The 19,668-nt window shown below is 38.8% G+C and overlaps 1 long non-coding RNA gene across 3 annotated transcripts in view; it reads right to left on the bottom strand.

The window, feature by feature from the left end:
* Positions 1–19,668, bottom strand: part of LOC147576577 (uncharacterized) — a 192,313-nt gene that overhangs the window by 7,596 nt on the left and 165,049 nt on the right. For all 3 annotated transcript variants that reach the window (XR_015240942.1, XR_015240941.1, XR_015240940.1), the window contains exon 3: positions 4,182–4,325. This is a non-coding gene — a long non-coding RNA (uncharacterized LOC147576577). The remainder of the gene's footprint in view (positions 1–4,181; positions 4,326–19,668) is intronic.

Raw genomic sequence — 19,668 nt, 5'->3', positions numbered from 1 at the left:
AGTTCAGATGTAATTGAAAGTTAGGAATAGGGGTACAGATGGTAACTAAAATGTTAGCTTCATTGCTATTTAATTTTGGATAGGAACACATGGCTTATGTGTGGCAAAAATGGTCTTATTAATACTGTACCTAAAAAGTCACCTTATGCAGCTAGTCACAGACAGAGATGGGAAATGACATGCCTAGTTCTCAGGGGCAGGATCTATCCCACTAAACCTGGCCCAGACAGCATACCAGAATGCATGCTCTTTCCAGGCAGACAGACACCAAGAAGATCCCAGTAGGGACTCAGCCACACACAAGCAATTCCAGACCAAAAAGTCACCCATCCTCCCAGGGTAAGAATGGGCAGGGAGCAGAGAGAAGCCAGGACCAGGAGGCTAACTCATAAAGTTTAGTTTGTTTCCACATATTTATTTCCTTGTGATAAACATACAGCTCTTAGATAAAGGCACTATGTCTTAACCACCATTTTATCTCCAGTGCTCTGCTCTATGCCTGATACGTAGTAGACACAAAATACTTGATTGATCAATTAATTAATTTTATAACCTAAATTGTCTAATTCTAGAAATGGCAATATTCTACTACTTACCCAATTACTTTGCCTTGACTCTGCTCTTTTATTTTACTCCCCTTTTCCTCTCCTCTCTCTACCCAGGATTCTGAATCTATCCTTATTAGACCATTTCCCCTTTCACTCTCATATAATTTATAAACTTATTATATGCACTTTAACATTAGAACAACATGAGCCTTAGAAAGTAGTGTTAATGGAAGTCCAACAGGAAAAAATGAAATCAATTGTTGAGATGTCTTGTAGTTTGTATGTATCTCTTTGCTTCTCTCTAAAAAGAAAAGGGAGGGAGGGAGGAAAGGAAGAGAGGGAAGAGGGACGAAGAAAAGAAAAGGAGACAGAGGAGGAGAGGGAGAAAGAGGAGAGGAATGGAGGGAGAGAGAGAGAGTTATTAAAGTTGGCTCCTTGATGTGTGTGAGGGGATAGGTCCCTTGGAGAGATCAGAATACTATTGCACTAATAAGAGAAATAGCACAGAGTAGTGTTTACTACTGCCTGGGTTTAAATTCTGAGTCTGCCTGGGACCATACTGCCTGGGTTTAAATTCTGAGTCTGCCGCATACCAATTATGACCTCGACAATTTTCTTAAACTTTCTGTGCCTCAGTTTCCTAACCTTTAAAACAGAGGTGATAAAATACTTCACAGGGTTGTAGTGAAGCGTAAATGTATGTAAAATGTTTACATCATAATAATACATAATAAGGACTATATAGGTGGTAGCTGTCACGATTACTCTGGGAGGTTCCTACTAAGTTTACAGAACAACTGAATGAAAAATCTGGATATGAAACTAGATGTAGCATGTACTAGAGATCATTTCAAAGAGGGACAAGATGTTCTAGGATGGTGAATACTTGACATCTAAGCTAACACTACCCTTGACCTGTGCTTATGACAGGAATTTCATATCAACCATGAATTCATTTGCTCTGAGCCTGGACGTAGTTTCAGAATTTTTCTCCGAATATCATACCACACAGTCACTCCTAGTCAATTACAGCCAGAAAATAAGGTGAAGCCTATTTGCTAGCCCTATTAGAGGCCCAATATAAAGTTAGTCACCAGGAAGGTGGCCATGATATAAGTTTGGGCTGGGTCTCTTGGAGGACCGGTACAGACAAAATGAGCCACCTGGTGGAGGGGCCTTTCTGTCTTTAACCTAACCCCACTGAAGTTCCTTCTACTGATGAGAAGTCAAATCATATTTCAGAGCAAATAACAAAAGAAACTTCCATAATGACAACATGACAGTGAGACCAAGACCCAAGTGCCTATTCACATGTATGTGAAAAGAAGAAACAGAGAAAGTGTCTCATAGGCTAAGTCACTTGCTTACTTTGTTCATTTTGATATGCTTGGGCCAGACCCTCAGTGTTTTCCTTTCAACAATTTTACTTCTCCTCACTAAGCTCATATTTGGTCCTCTCAGAAGTGTGTATTTGGAAAGAAACGGACCCAGAATGGTGACTGAGACTGGCATTAGTCAGAGAATGATACTGATGTTCATTGTAATTACTTGAGCAGACTAAGCTGGGAGCACTGGTAACTGAACCTCTTTTTTCAGGAATGAAGGAATCAAGATTCCTTTTTCCAAGTTGGACAGTTTTATGTATTAAAGTGTTTGTGTGCGTATGTCTCCTACATCTAGACCATCATGACAGAAAAAACACATACTGTAACTAAGCCCTAGACCCAAAGGCAAAAATCCATCTTCCTGAAGACTTAATGAAACTCTTTTCCAAAACCTTCACTTAATTCCTATGTCTGGGGTAAATTTTGTATATGGAGGCATTGACACTGGAGGGGGAACCAGACCTTAGAATTGGACAGGGAATGAGGAGTATTTTTTCCTTACATGTTGAAATGGGCATATCAGTCTTGCTTACTTTCAGCCCTACATCTGCTATATCTCCTGCTAACTCATTTGAATCCATGCCCATCAGATACCACTATGGGATTCCCCAAAGTTGTTGGAGATGAGGATTCTGCCTTCAGTAGCATCAATTCTGGTAGCTTCCAATCCCCAGCTCACCTGGTAGATCAACATTTGCAAGTGGACACCTCTAGAGGGAGCTAACTTTACTGGCTTCATTTATAATATAATGGGCAAGGAATTGTAAAATATGGGATTTTTTCAGTGTCTCCAGAATTTGAAGACTTTCAGGGGACCCTATAATTATGCCAGAGGGCAGTCATGTGGTAAGGCATAGAATCCATGAAGGAGAAGGAGAAAGAGAAGGAGGAGGAAAAGGAGGAGGAGGACGAGAAGGCTACTTGCAAAGAAGAGAGATTTATAAGTTCCTAAAAGGCATTTCAAAGGGATACTGTTTTCCTCCCCAAATGTCTGTGATTCTTACTTTAATATATCTGATTCCATCTCGATAAAACATTAGCAGTCAATGGTGGCAGAAAAGGGAGACTGTATGAAGAGCAACGAAGAGATGTAGTCTGACTGGAACTTCATACTTTACCAAATGTATAAGATATTTTCAACCTAACGTTCATGTTTCCGATGAGATGCAGGCACTTGGGCTTGTGGGCTCTAACCAATGTGAAGCTGGGAAACAGCTGTGTGGAATCGGCAACTCCTACATATGTTAAGACTTGGCTGATTCCCCACAACATCTCAAAGTTTCCGCATAATACTCAGCTAAACCGAACAGCAAATAATGAGCACTGATACAACCAGACAGAAAAAGTATAGCTTCAGGCTGCCAGCAGACAGACAACCTGCCATTCTCTGCAGGTAAACGGGGCTTCTGAATTAGAGTCTGGAAAAGAGAGAAATAGGAGGGGATTCTGCTAGGCCTGCTGCAGCCCTGAGCTCCCAGAGGCATCCAGTTGATACTATACAGCAATGCCAGGAAGAGTGGTTGGGGATGGCAGAGAGGATGCCCAGGACCCAGACCCCCAGTGAAAGGAACCGAGCTCTGTTATACAATTTCCAAGGCAACATAGACACTGGGTCTCAGTCATAATAGAAAATAACTTCCTTTGGTAGTCCCCAAACACTTCCACCTCCAACTACCAAGGGCTTATCAGGCTGAGGATGAGGGGCTCAGCCTATGATAAAAAGGAGTCTCTTGTGTTCTAATTAGTGACCTGAACAGGCTTAAAGGATGAGTGGGATCAAGGAATTAAAAAAAAAAAAAAAAAAAAAAAAAGAGTGGCTAAGAGACTGTATTTCACTTGCGGTCACCCTAAGGCCAGAGAACATATTAGAAAAAAAAAAATTGGAACCAAAGTAGATCCAAAATGGTATGTCTCAGAGAAATATTATCCTTGTGAAAACTGCAGTGACCTCTAAAGAGAAAGTGAAAACTGTGTAAAGTAATAAAACGCTTAGCTGAGACCCTTATGGAGTCATACCTGGATCACAGCCACAGCCTCCCCACCTAGCATTCTTGCATCTAGTCACTCTTTCCCAGTCCATCTTGCATAATGGCATGAGACATTCATCTTCCCAGAACTTTCCTTCCATCATGTTATCATCCCCTCCTCAGAAAAAGGTCAAGGCATCTTAGCTGCAACTCCCAGAAAGTCAGCTTCATGTATCTAACTGTCCTCACTCGTAACCATAGAAGTCGGCATATTCACTTACTCTTGGACCAACAAGCCATGAGGAAGCCCAGCAAGAGAAGAAAGGACATGTGCTTCAGTGCCCAACAGACTCGCTTTTGATGTCAGTTCCTGTGCTTGACCAGCGGCAGAACTCATTCATGTTATTTGATTTTCTCAGCCCCATCTGTAACACAAGGATAATACCAAACCTCATAGCAGTTGTCATGACAAAATGGCAAACTGTGTCTAAAGTACTCAGTATTACAGAGCCTGCAACCCACTGCAAATTCATAGGTAATACTTTTTGCTTATTAATCATTTCCTGTTTTCCAAATTTTCTGTGATATTATCTTAATATTTAAAAATATATAATAAAGGAAGAAGTATAGTATATCACCTTATCAAAACTAGGGAACAATGTCTTAGATATTGAGGGAGAACAGAACCTGGAGAAATTTTGAGGGAGGGTAGCAGCTATATTTGCTGCTTGGTCTGCTTCTGTTTGCAAATTCACAAGTTCCTCCTAAGTGTCATCTGCATTTTCCTTGACATCCTAAGCTGCTCTGTGACTTCAAATGACAACAGTAATAGTAGCTCTATAGAAGAGCTCAAATAGAAGACACAAGCATCAACAGACACAGAAACCCTCCCTACAGAAAGTTCCAGCATTTAAATGTCACTGTGTTAGATCCATAGTCCTTGCTTATACAGTTCATGTTTTCTTCAACCTGTTCTACAATGAGAAAAGGCTGACAGTACACAGCTGGTTTTGTACCTCCTAAGTTGTTCATCAGAAGACATATTTTACATGACCACAGCTAAGAGCCGTTTTGTGAAGATAGCAGGTGAACTGTGCACAAGGCTGTTTTGGGAACATACACATGCCAAGTGCACTACTCTGTGTTCTTACATTCTTTTTCCCCTAGGAGCTGAACTCCCATTTGGCTGTTCTAGTTCCTCCAAGGAACTAAGGTAAGTTTCCATCTTCAAAAAAGTAATTAAAAAAGGAAATGAAATTGAAAAGAAGATTATATGGTGGTCATCATCTTGCTGCCCAAATTCAAATATTCACTAACCTTCAGGGCATAAAAGACAGGGAAAAAATCTTCAAGGCATAATAAACACAGAAATGATAACATCTAAGGAACAGACAATAAAGAGAGCAAATTTAGGATCAGAACAAGAAATTATATTAAGAAAACAGAAGGTGGCTTATAAGTGGAAATGGTAGATTTGTTCTACTAAAAAAAAAAAAAACTAGTATATTTTCGAAGCAATAGAACAAAAAAAATTTTAAAAATAAGTTTTTGTTAATATACTTTTTCAGAAGCAGAGCACCAAATCCAAAAAGAACTCTACCCTTTTTTAATTTATTTTTTTTAATTGAAGTATAATTAACATACAATGTGATGTTAGTTTCAGGTGTACAACATTTGATTTGACAATTCTATATATTACTCAATGCTTACCATGATAAGTGTAGTTACCATCTGTCACCACACAGCCTTATTACAATATTTTTGACTATACTCCCTATGCCATACTTATCATCTATGTGATTTAGTCATTTTATTATGGGAATTTTGTACCTATTCCCTTTATTTCACCCATCCCCTCACCTACCTCCCTTCAGGCAACTACCAGTTTGTTCTCTGTATTTGTCTGCTTTTTTCATATTAGTTTGGAAGAACTCTACTTTTAATCTCTTATATGACACAGAAAAACGAACAGTTACCACAAAGGAATCAAGAATACAATAATTCACTAAAGTGAACATTTCAGGAGGGAAAAGAGGAAACTTGCACCATTAGGAAACCCAATGTCTGCTTACACGGCTGAAAAGGGGTATCCAAATGGCAAGGGGGAAATGAAAAACAACCTCATTCGACTTTGTACTTACCTTTTTTTGTATGTCACAAACTGATCCAATCAGGAAAAAAAGACTATGGGTGTTTCTGAGTGCAGTTTCCACTGCATTATACACACAGGGTTGTTTTAAAACCAACGCTGTGTGGAGCTATTGCCTTAACAGAGTTTGGTGGCCAAGGCCAGAAACCCTGGTGTGACAAAGACTGGGGAGGAAAAAAAGATTCAGAACATAGACAGAGTATTAAAGACAGACTCTGAGAGGTTCAAAATTTTAAAAAGAAATAGCTTCAGTAATCTGAATCATTAGTTTCCTGAAGCCTAAGAGAAGAGGCTTTTAGTAAGTTTCCAAATAAACTTTATAGACCCAAATTAAATAGGCTGTTATTGGAGCCTTGGGAAAGATTCAGAATATCCTAACCTCTCACCGTAGTTCTGCCAACACTTTTTATTTACCTCTTGCTGCTTCTTCAATGCCTCAGGTTTCTCATATCCCCATACTAAGCACTCCTGACCCTCTTCTCTCAGACAAGAAGTGCATCCATTCTTCTAAATACTCATTTTATGTTATGGTTGTTGCATATTGTTTCCTCTCCAATAAATTTTTGCTTTTTCCAAGTCACAAAGGCAGGCTCCTATGTTTGCTTCGAGAAGCTTTATAATTTTAGCTTTTACATTTCATGATCCATCTTGAATTAATTTGTGTGTAGAGTGAGAGGTAGGGGTTGATGTTACTTTTTTCCATGTGTTTAGCCCAGTTGTTCAAGCACCACTTGTTGAAAAGATTTTCCTCTCGCCATTGTATTGCCTTGGCACATTTGTTGAAAATCAGTTGACCGTATATGTGCGGTTTAATTTCTGGATTCTATTTTGTTCTCATGTATTTTTCAGTTTTTAAGCCAGCACCACCCTGCTTTGATTATCATAAAATTTATAGTAATCAACTTTCACATTTCATAGATATCATGATGCAGAAGCCTAGGACTTAAGTCCTAAGGCTGACTTTGGCATTATCTAGCTGTGAAATTTTGTACAAGTCATCTGATTTCTCCATGACTTAATTTATTCATCTATAAAATAAGAGGTCATAGATCAGAGCTGCAAATTAAAATACTTGGCAGATAATTTCAATTAATTAATCTGGAAGTTTCAACACAAATAAGGAGTGGTGGGCAATGTGCCAAAGTTCATGTCCAATCTAAAGAGGAAAGTTACCACACAATTCTAGGTTGCAGGAATGTAAGTTTGCTGTTGCCAAATCTTCTGATTTTTCCAGAGAAGTCAGAAACCTGTATTTTTATGTGAAATCTTCTGACTTTTAAAGCACCATGCAGGCCAAATAAAACACAGATGCTCAGCCCGTGAGCTGCCAGTTTGAGACCCATGAACCAACAAATCTCTCAGAATGTTAATTCTTCTTTTATAGAGTTATTGTGAAGAATAAATGAGGTAACATATGAAAATGCCTAGTACTATGCCCAGTACATAATAAGTATTTAGTAAAAATTCTGTATTTTCTTCCTGATTAAACATTCCATAAGTTGTACCCCAAATTTCTATCACTAAGCCTGTTCTTTTTTTTTAAGTTTATTTATTTATTTTGAGAGACACAAAGACAGTGCAAGTTGGGGAGGGCAGAGAGAGGAAGACAGAGAATCCTAAGAAGGCTCTGCACTCTCAGTGTGGAGCCTGATGTGGGACTCAAACTCATGAAACCATGAGATCATGACCTAGGTTGAAACCAAGAGTCGGATGCTTAACCAACTGAGCCATCCAAGCACCCCACTAAGCCTGCTCTTCTTATTAGCTGAGAGGTATTTCCAACTATTAGCGCCTTCATCATTTAGTTCACAATCTATCCTACATTAGAAACTTCTGGTTCCCCCTCTGGAACCTTCCTCCATGTTTTACTGTGCCCACATAGGCTGACCTATGTGAACTTCATGAACAGGCATTTTATGGTCAGTGGCCAATGGAGACATCAACAAAAGATTCAAGGGTTGGAGGAGAGTGAGGTTGGAGTGCATAATCCCCCAGCGCCCTACCTGTTGAATCATCAGGGATGACTATGGCCTGAAGCCATAGTTCTCTTCAGCCTGCTCTCTCCATACTGCCCACCACTATTCTTGCAATCTACTATTTTCTCCTGCTGACCTTTCAAGACAAGAAGTGGTTAATAGATCTCATGTTCTTTAAACTCTGTCCACTCAAAGTCATTCAACTTGAGTGTACTATGTCATCTTATTCATAGATGTTGTCTAATATGCCAACCTCCCACTCCAAACAGAATTCCCTCTTTTGTCCCCTTTCTCAATCAACATTGCCACTATCTTGCCAATTAACCAGCCTTAAGATGATGCTCCTCTCATGGCACCCCTATACCTTATTTATCCCTATGGATGAGCCAGGAAAAAAGGCAAGAAATGACACTCAACAAAAACTAGTGGAATTGGTTACATTCAAGGATGAGTTGGCCACATTTTCTAGGACTGGAGTTTCTAATGAAATAACATTAACTGCTTTTGAGGCTGCAGTTTCTTTTCTTTATTTAACCAGGCCAAAAGGGTGAAGGCTCAGAGCTGTTCTGTGTAACCCTTTTTTCTCTCCTTTGTGAATATTTTTTCATTCATGCCTAGAGCCACCAGCACTTTTTCCCTGGCACTGGGTATGCTCTGAATTGGTCTTTCCATACCATCGGTATAAGACATCCTATTCATGCTGAACTTAATACACATAGAAGCTGTTTGGTCTGCTTTGGATCTAAGCTATACATAGGCTGCTTCTGTGCCTTACAAAGTTTTCATGTGGTTCCTCCTAGCTTATTTTGCACTGGAATTCCAAGCTGAAGTCTCTGCTAATAGCAGTATTACTCTGCTTGTTCTTACTTGCTTTTCTCGTATCTCATTTAGTGGCCTCAGAAGCAGGAGACTTGGATGGATTAAGGCAGAATTTATGGGCTTCTTATTATACTAGCATAAAATTCCAACCCAACCTATAATCAATACAAAATACTTGACATCGATTTTTACTCATGCCGATTCTTCATCACCAGTGTTCACTCTATCACATGCCCTTTGTTTCAAAATGCCATTTGTATCTGCATTCCATTCTGCATTCTTGCCTCCATCCCATTTGTCTTCATCCCTAACCCATCATGTCAATCCAATTATAAGAACCTCTGCCCTTTCATGTCTATTTTGCCCACCTCTGCCAGATTGACCTTTCCTGTAGAATATTTCCACCATGACTCTTTATTACATATTACTTAAAATATAAATTCCATGGCACAGGCTTTAATGTTGCCCATAATATTCACAGCCAATTTCAACTGTCCTGAAGATAAGGGTGAGAGAGAGCAATCTTCTCAGTGATTCTTTTACTTACCATGCTTGTTTCTACCTCCAAGCTGTTCCCTTGCCTGATATGCCATATCATCTTCCTTCTTCCTATAACCAAGCCCTGTTAGGTCATATCCTACTTTTCCAATTAATCCTTTCCTTCTAAATTTAATCAATAGTTAATTCTTCCTATGAACTCACATGAGAAGTTTAGCCTTTTCTATACAACATAACCATTAAACACACATTATCTCATGTCATTTTCTAACTGCTTTAAGTATATTTGCATTAAATATATTGCTTAGTGTTAATGCTGGGGTTTTAAAAGATATCATGATTAGGGGACATAGGAGATGTTCCCATTTTACTCTTGGTCCAGACATTTGTTCCTCTTCCTCAGGACTCTAAAAGATATATTGCTAACAAGGATGATAACAAATAGATACACATCTTATTTATAGCTGGGCTTGGTTCCTTATACCAAATGTAAACCCATCTAGTAATTGGGCCTTGGCTTGAAACTCAAACCTAAGAGGAAGGCTTCTGAAGAGGAAGCTCTTCTAAAACCAAATTTACTAATAGCTTTCCAAGACTGAGTCAATGAGAGTTTCACATGCATATAAGAGAAGGGAGAGAGAGAGAAAGAGAGAGAGAGAATACCAAGCATCCTATCACACAGACTTAACTTTAACTTCTGCTACATATAAATCAAGAGAATGAGAGAGTCACACTTACAACTTCATGGATTTTTAACCTATACTGAGGCAGTGACAGCACCCATTATTAAATAAAGCCCAGTCAGAATCTTAAATTCTGATCGAATCAGATTAGTATTTAAAATAATAGTTAAAAGCCTTGGATTTAGAGTCAGACTGTATGGGTTTGACCCCAGCTAACCACTCTGACCTAAAGCAAGATATTTTAACTTCATTGTGCTACAGTTTTCTCATCTGCAAAATCACAACAGCAACTGTACCTTCCTTACAGGATAATTTTGAGAAAAGATCTGCAGTGAGATTTGAACAGTGTTTACCACTGTTATGGAGGACAGAAGAGGAGAAGAAGGAAAGAAATGTACACATGGCCCCCCCCACACACACACACACCAAGGGTCACATTGCAATAGTTCTAAGCAATGTGCAACATGTTGCCAAATTCAGAGTCAGCTCTGAATGTATGCTTGGTTATTGAGATGTTTGACAGTACCAGATATCCTGCTGTTCCTTTAATTGACAAGGAGACCAGATCTGGAAAGGATGTGGAGAAAAACCCAAATAACTTGATAACTCAACTAAAAGATTCAAGAAATGAGGAGCAGTACCTATTAACTGTTTCAGGGTCCCCTCTCTAGTTTCTGGAGGGCACAGGACTTACTCTGATTAATATGTCTGAAATACCATTTTAAATCCTTGTTTATCCCCTTGAGATATCAACTTATTTCTGTAAAATAATTTCTCTCCCAGAGTCACTGGGAGAAAATAAATAAATATCATATTAGATTCTTCAATAGCTACAGCCTGCAAATTGAAGTCAATAGGAATCAAGAGGTTGGTTACCTTCTTTTTTTTTAATGTTTATTTATTATAGAGAGACAGAGAGACACAAAGTGTGATCAGGGGAGGGGTAGAGAGAGGGGGAGACACAGAATCTGAAGCAGGCTCCAGGCTCTGAGCTGTCAGCACAGAGCCCGACGCAGGGCTCGAACTCACAAACTGTGCGATCATGACCTGAGCTGAAGTCGGTCACCCAACCAACTGAGCCACCCAGGTGCCCCAAGAGGTTGGTTACTTCTGATCAAGACCAGCCTCATAGGTAAGCAGATTGGTGCTCCCTAATACTGATTTAAAACTATCTGAGAATATCCAACTTGTCCCAGGCTTCCATCTCACTACCTTCCTAGTTTCTACTTAAAATCTCAGTTGTGCCTTCCTACTAATTTTATTCATAAATTCAATTTTTCATTCATTCACTTATTCATTTTAAACACTGAGTACCAACTAAAACACACACGTACATGCACACACACAAACACAAACACACACACATGTACAAAATAACTGTGACTCCTGTACAAGGCTTAAAGAAGTTTAGAGATGAAAAAAAAAATGCCCCTGCCTTTAAGAAGCAAAGATATTAGAAATATTACTGGAAAGATAATAAGTGTTTCTGCCTTATAGGATATTGTGACGATTAAATGAGATAATGAATATAAAGTCATTTCACAATTCCTGGCACATAATCAATAAATATTTCTTGTAATTACTGTCATCAGTATTAATAGAGCTGTAAAGGTTTAGAGAACTTTGAGCCCAAGTGGTTCTCAAACTTTTGCATGCATCAGAATTACTGGAGGGCTGGAAAAAACGTCAAATGCTGGGCCACACCTCCAGAGTTTCTGATTCAGTAGATCTGTGGTGAGTCTTGAGAATTTGCATTTCTAACAAATTCTCAGATGATGTTAATACTGCTGATCTGGGGTCACACTTTGAGAACCCAGCTGTATTCCAGCCTCCTCATTTTACAAACGAGGAATGAAGCATTAAAAGAGTTAACTGATTAGACCAAACACTCATCAATAATTAGCTCTTCTGACCCCACCTGTCATTACTCTGTTGCCCCTCTCTGATAACTGCATACATACCTTATCAGAGGTTTTCATTTTATTAGCCTTAAAGAAAGCAGTATTATAGGTTCTACAGGTGTCATATATGTTTGTGCATGAATGGGTGAGAGGAGGGGAGATAACTGTGGACAGGGAGCTATACAGGTAAGTTTGAATACCACTTGTATTAGTTACCTGTTGCGGGGTAACAAGTTCTACTCCCCGCACACATTTTTTTTTTTAATTTTTAAGTCATACTCCCCCAAAAGGAAGAAGGCCTGGGCTGTGGGATGTAGAAGTCTTGAACCTATGAGCTCAAACACTAAACATTTATTATCTCAGTTTCTGTGCATCAGGAATTCAGGCATGGCTTACCTAGATAGTTTTCTTCAACGTCTCTCATAATGCTACAGTGGTCCCATCTGAGGTGGTGCATAAGGCTGAGGTCTCATCTGAAGACTTGCCTAGGCAAGGATCTGATTTCAAGGATCTGATTACATGGTTTTCAGTAAGATTTATTTACCCAGGGTTTGGGAGTAAGGGCTTCAGTTCCTCACTACCTCTTGGCCAGAGACCTTCTTCAGTTTTTTGCCATGTGGGCCTCTCAAATAGTTTAGCTTGCTTCATCAAAGCCAGGGAGATAGAGGTAGACAGAGTGTGTTGATCAGACAGAAGTCATGATCGTTGCAGACGTGATTATGAAGGTGACATCCCATCACTTTTGCCCTATTCTATTGGTTATAAGCAGCTCTGTGTATTCAGCCCACTTTCAAGGCAAGAGAATTACACAAGGGTATGAATACCAGCAGTGGAGATAATTAAGGGCCATGTCCAAAGCTACCTGCCACACCACTCAGGTAAACCAAATTCCTCATTTCACAGATGATGCTCAGACACTACAGGTGGCTTAAAAAAGATCATGTGAAACAAGGGCCCTGAATGATACATTGGATCAGATGGACTTGACAGATATATTTAGAACTCTGCATCCCAAAGCAACGGAATATACTTTCTTCTCGAGGGCACATGGAACATTCTCCAAGATAGATCACATACTGGGTCACAAAACAGCCCTTAATAAGTATAAAAGAATTGAAATCATACCATGTACACTTTCAGATCACAATGCTATGAAACTTGAAATCAACCACAGGAAAAATTCTAGAAAACCTCCAAAAGCATGGAGGTTAAAGAACATCCTTTTAAAGAATGAATGGGTCAACCAGGCAATTAGAGAAGAAATTAAAAAATATATGGAAACAAATGAAAATGAAAATACAACAATCCAAAAGCTTTGGGATGCAGCGAAGGCAGTCCTGAGATGAAAATACATTGCAATCAGGCCTATCTCAAGAAACAAGAAAAATCCCAAACACAAAATCTAATAGCGCACCTAAAGAAAATAGAAGCAGAAGAGCAAAGACACTCCAAACCCAGCAGAAGAAAAGAAATAATAAAGATCAAAGCAGAAATAAACAATATAGAATCTAAACAGAACAAAACAAAACAGTAGAGCAGATCAATGAAACCAACAGTTGGTTTTTTGAAAAAATAAACAAAATTGATAAACCTCTAGCCAGGCTTCTCAAAAAGAAAAGGGAGTTGACCCAAATAGATAAAATCATGAATGAAAATGGAATTATTATAACCAATCCCTCAGAAATACAAGCAATTATCAAGGAATACTATGAAAAATTATATGACAACAAACGGGACAACCTGGAAGAAATGGACAAATTCCTAAACACCCACACACTTCCAAAACTCAAACAGGAAGAAATAGAAAATTTGAACAGATCCATAACCAGCAAAGAAATTGAATCAGTTATCAAAAATCTCTCAACAAATTAGAGTCCAGGACCAGATGGCTTCCCTGGGGAATTCTACATTTAAAGCAGAGATAATACCTATCCTTAAGCTGTTCCAAAAAATAGAAAGGGAAGGAAAACTTCCAGACACATTCTATGAAGCCAGAATTACTTTGATTCCCAAACCAGATAGATACCCAGCAAAAAAAGAGAACTACAGGCCAATATCCCTGATGAATATGGATACAAAAATTCTCAACAAGATACTAGCAAATCAAATTCAACAGCATATAAAAAGAATTATTCACCATGATCAAGTAGGATTCATTCCTGGGTTGCAGGGCTGGTTCAATATTCACAAATCAATCAATGTGATACATCACATTAATAAAAGAAAAGATAAGAACCATATGATCCTGTCAATTGATGCAGAAAAAGCATTTGACAAAATTCAGCATCTTTTCTTAATAAAAACGCTCAGGAAAGTTGGGATAGAAGGAACATACTTAAACATCATAAAAGCCATTTATGAAAAGCCCACAGCTAATATCATCCTCAATGGGGAAAAACTGAGAGCTTTCCCCCTGAGATCAGGAACACCACAGGGATGTCCACTCTCACCACTGTTGTTTAGCATAGTGTTGGAAGTGCTACCATCAGCAATCAGACAACAAAAGGAAATCAAAGGCATCAAAATTGGCAAACATGAAGTCAGGCTTTCACTTTTTTAGATGACATGACACTGTTCATGGAACACCCAATAGACTCCACCAAAAGTCTGCTAGAACTGATACATGAATTCAGCAAAATCGCAGGATACAAAATTAATGAACAAAAATCAGTTGCATTTTTATATACCAAAAAATGAAGCGACAGAAAGACAAATAAAGAAACTGATCCCATTCACAATGGCAACAAGAATTATAAAATACCTAGGAATAAAACTAACCAAGATGTAAAAGATCTGTGTGCTGAAAACTATAGAAAGCTTATGAAGGAAACTGAAGAAGATACAAAGAAATGGAAAAACATTCCGTGCTCATGGATTGGAAGAATATTGTTAAAATGTCAATACTACCCAAAGCAATTTACACATTCCATGCAATCCCAATTAAAATTGCAACAGCATTCGTCTTGAAGCTAGAACAAGCAATCCTAAAATTAGTACGGACCCACAAAAGACCCCGAATAGCCAAAGTAATATTGAACACGAAGACCAAAGCAAGAGGCATCACAATCCCAGACTTTAGCCTCTACTACAAAGCTGTAATCATCAAGACAGTACAGTATTGGCACAAAAACAGACACATAGACCAATGGAATAGAATAGAAAGCCCAGAACTAGACCCACAAAAGTATGGCCAACTAATCTTTGACAAAGCAGGAAAGAATATCCAATGGAAAAAAGACAGTCTCTTTAACAAATGGTACTGGGAGAACTGGACAGCAACATGCAGAAGGATGAAACTAGACCACTTTCTTACACCATTCACAAAAACAAACTCAAAATGGATAAAGGACCTGAATGTGAGACAGGAAACCATCAAAACCCTAGAGGAGAAAGCAGGAAAAAAACTCTCTGACCTCAGCCGCAGCAATTTATTACTTGACACATCTCCAAAGGCAAGGGAATTAAAATCAAAAGTGAACTTTTGGGACCTCATCAAGATAAAAATCTTCTGCACTGCAAAGGAAACAATCAACAAAACTAAAAGGCAAGTGACAGAATAGGAAAAGATATTTGCAAATGACATATCGGATAAAGGGCTAGTATCCAAAATCTATAAAGAACTCACCAAACTCCACATCCAAAAAACAAATTATCCAGTTAAGAAATGGGCAGAAAACATGAATAGACACTTCTCTAAAGAAGACATCCAGATGGCCAACAGACACATGAAAAGATGCTCAATGTCACTCCTCATCAGGGAAATACAAATCAAAATCACACTCAGATACCACCTCACGCCAGTGAGAGCAGCTAAAATGAACAAATCAGGAGACTATAGATGCTGGAGAGGATGTGGAGAAATGGGAACCCTCTTGCACTGTTCATGGGAATGCAAACTGGTGCAGACTCTCTGGAAAACAGTGTGGAGGTTCCTCAAAAAATTAAAAATAGATCTACCCTATGACCCAGCAATAGCTCTGCTAGGAATTTACCCAAGGGATACAGGAGTGCTGATGCATAGGGGCACTTGTACCCCAATGTTTATAGCAGCACTCTCAACAATAGCCAAATTATGGAAAGAGCCTACATGTCCATCAACTGACGAATGGATAAAGAAGATGTGGTTTATATATACAATGGAATACTAGTTGGCAATGAGAAAGAATGAAATATGGCCATTTGTAGCAACGTGGATGAACTCGAGAGTATTATGCTAAGTGAAATAATTTAGGCAGAGAAAGACAGATACCATATGTTTTCACTCATAGGTGGATCTTGAGAAACTTAACAGAAGACCATGGGGGAGGGGAAGGAGGAAAAAAGTTACAGAGAGGGAAGGAGGTAAACCATAAGAGACTCTTAAATACTGAGAACAAATGAGGGTTGATGGGGGGTGGGGGAGAGGGGAAAGTAGGTGATGGGCATTGAGGAGGGCACCTGTTGGAATAAGCATAGGGTGTTGTATGGAAACCAATTAGACAATAAATTATAATAATAATAATAAAAAAGATCATGTAGCCAGTCTACATCCCCAAGTAGAACCCTAGTGCTTTTTCTTTTATACACTATGAAATTCTCTCCATTACCCTTATTGCAGACATCACAAACAATACATCAATTAAAAGCAAAAGAACAAAAAGTAGTGGTAGAATAAGGACTTATGAGTTTATCAGACCACAACTATAATTCAAATAGAATTTGGAAGTCATGTCTATAATCAAGAACCCAAGAGATAAAATATAATATAATAGTTCCAACAAGCATTTATTTGATGCTTTCTTCAAATAACACAAAGATTAGCATTTCCTTTTGGATCTCATCCATACAGTCCAGGAGGCAATTCCCCTATGCTATCAGCAAGAGAATGTATGTCTCCTCTTAACCCTGTGACGCTCTCATATCCTTCAAAACTAAATGTACCTTATAAATCTATATTATAGACTTCATCAAGGGATACTTATTCTCCAGGCAGCTGACTAGGAAGAGCTAAAATACACATTCATTTCAGTTTCAGTAAACATTTATTTATCACCAACTATATGTAAGACAAAAAGATTATTGCACTAATAGTCCTTCAAATCTACTAAGTAAAACAGACATGTTTTAAACATACAGAGAGCTAATTAGTTCCTAGCAGTGCTATTGCTGGGTCATAGGGTAGGTCTATTTTTAATTTTTTGAGGAACCTCCACACTGTTTTCCAGAGTGGCTGCACCAATTTGCATTCCCACCAACAGTGTAAGAGGGTTCCCATTTCAGAGAGCTAATTAGTGTGCAAAATGCTTTGAAGGTAGAATACAGTGTTATCGAAGAATATAACATTGGTTTCTAACCTAACACAACAGTATAGAAACAAGTGATAATTAGGCTGAGATCTGAACAGGGCACAGAAATTTGCATATTCTGTTCCCTCATTTAGGCAATAGAAAAACAAGAGCATTCCAGGTCTCCCAGGTGAGACAGCTGATTTTATTGATAAGATCAAATCACAGAATATAGAAAATAAACAAACAATATAAACCATCTTTATACATGATTGGGAACTAGCAAAACAGTTATCATTGATTATATGCATTTGTGGCAACAGTTTTAACTGATGCCTGGGTCTGTCAGACTTGGCAATTTGGTTCCAGAGTTAACCTGACTCCTTGACAAAGGGCATATCTTTGGAGAGTCAAGCCCATGAATCACCCTTTCTTACTAAAAGCAGAATGGATATCCAGTTACTGTCTTGGGGACAATTTCCCAAATTTCCAAAATGAATCTAGGTCAGGGGGATTCCCCATTGATTAAGAAGGGTTATGCAGGACAGATGGCTACTTTTCATGGGGGATAAACTCCACGAAGGAAGCAAACCTCCCAAGAAGGAGAGATTTTAAAGATTAATCATTGGTAATTTTCATTAATGATGAGTCATTAGTAATAACTCATTCATGATCCCCTTCCCAATAATGATGGTTAAAGGGATGCATCAGAACAGAGAGCTCTGAGTAAAAGGTGGGATGCCAGCCACTCAGGAGAATTGGGCCCCAGGATTCCCTGGTGGGTAACACATTTTCTCAATAGGAAATACAGCTCTCCCAGAGGAAGCCAAGGCACTTCTCAAAGCATTTTTTTACAGTGCCATCTAGTGGAGATTAGAATTACTGCACAACAGTTCCAACTACTGGGTTCTAGTCCTCGCTCTAACACTAGCTTAAGCCAACAAGCTGATTCTATCTCTAAAGTTCCAGAACACTTGTGTTCAGTGACACCAAACATTATTTTTTTTTTTTTGCCATTACAGTGACCAGTAAGTTTCCTCTATCTATAACATGAAGAGAAACAACAGCTACCTCTCAGGGATGTTATGTAGAAAACAGTATTTTTAAATGCTGGAGTTGGAGTAGATGGTTAATGGAGAATAAAGGCAGAAAAGGAGAGAGATTCTTGAGATGGTAAAAAATAAAGATGGTAAATGGGAAAGATGTGCTGGCAATGAGCTTCCTAAGTTTGCCCCAGTGTAACTGAGAGATGGACTGGTATAGAAGAGAAACCCCAGGCTCCAGAATAAAGGTGGGTCAGAAGCTGGCTCCACTAGTTCATAGTGGTGTGGCAACAGGAAAGAGGCTTACCCTCTCTGAATCTGTTCCCTCATCTATAAAAAGGTGATAGCCATGCCAACCTCACATTGATATTATTAAGATTAAATGGGAAAACAAAGGCAATACTTGCAAATAGAAAATGTGTTTGCATGTCAGTTCTCTTCCCATCTTTTCCATCAAACCCTCGGGTGGTTTTAGGGCTCAAACAGTTCATTCTTTTTTCCTGGATCACTTGAAGGAGGGTTTTAGATCTTCAAAGTCCTCTTAATCCCTTCCCCCTAACTTCCTTTTCTGATATTTCTCCCCAAGGAAGCAAGAACTGGTTCCTTTATTCATCACAAGTCAGATATCTCTGGCTAGTCTTTTCCCACAAGTTGCCGGAAGATTGTTCATGCTTCTATCTGGTCCTTACAAAAAATCTATAGTTATTGTTCCTCCCACGGGTCACCCAACATGGAGAAGAAAGCTACAGCATGCTATAGTGACTCTCTACTCAAGATAATCTGCTCAACTCATACTTTTTCTGCACATTTCTCTCCTATGGTCTCACCTTCAAGGTTTTTTGTTTTTATTCATCAGGATATTAGTCTGTTATCCTCACAGTTTGAAATAGTTTTCTGCTGCTCTATCCTGTATATCTAAGTGAGTACTGCCCTGGAGCTGGGAGAACAATAAAAGATGACACGGTTTGTTTGTTTGTTTGTTTGTTTTTAAATATTTATTTTTGAGAGACAAAAAGAGACAGAGCATGAGCAGGGGAAGGGTAAAGAGAAAGAGAGACACAGAATCCAAAGCAGGCTCCAGGCTCCAAGATGTCAGCACAGAGCCTGACATGGGGCTCAAACTCACAAACCAAGAGATCATGACCTGAGCCAAAGTTGGACGCTTAACTGACTGAGCCACCCAGGTGCCCTAAGCATGACATGGTTTTAATCCAATGCTGAAAAAGATAAGTATGTGTCCCCTATTTCTCTATAAAGGCTCATTCTTACTTGGAGGGATGTATCACCACTTTAAAAAGTCTTCCCTCCTCTGATGCTGGTTTGTTCCTCTCAGAAGCAAAAACAACATTTTCCTCAGTAAAGGTGATTTTCCTCCCATGAAGTCTGTAGGAAATGGAATTGATTTTTCAGGACAAAACAAAACAATTTTAGAGTC

The sequence above is a fragment of the Puma concolor genome, chromosome D1 (assembly GCF_028749965.1).
Source record: "Puma concolor isolate L17-30 chromosome D1, mPumCon1.1.hap2, whole genome shotgun sequence".
NCBI lineage: Eukaryota > Metazoa > Chordata > Mammalia > Carnivora > Felidae > Puma > Puma concolor.
Note: the sequence above shows the minus strand (reverse complement) of the source record. Positions and strands in the feature narration are given on the sequence as shown.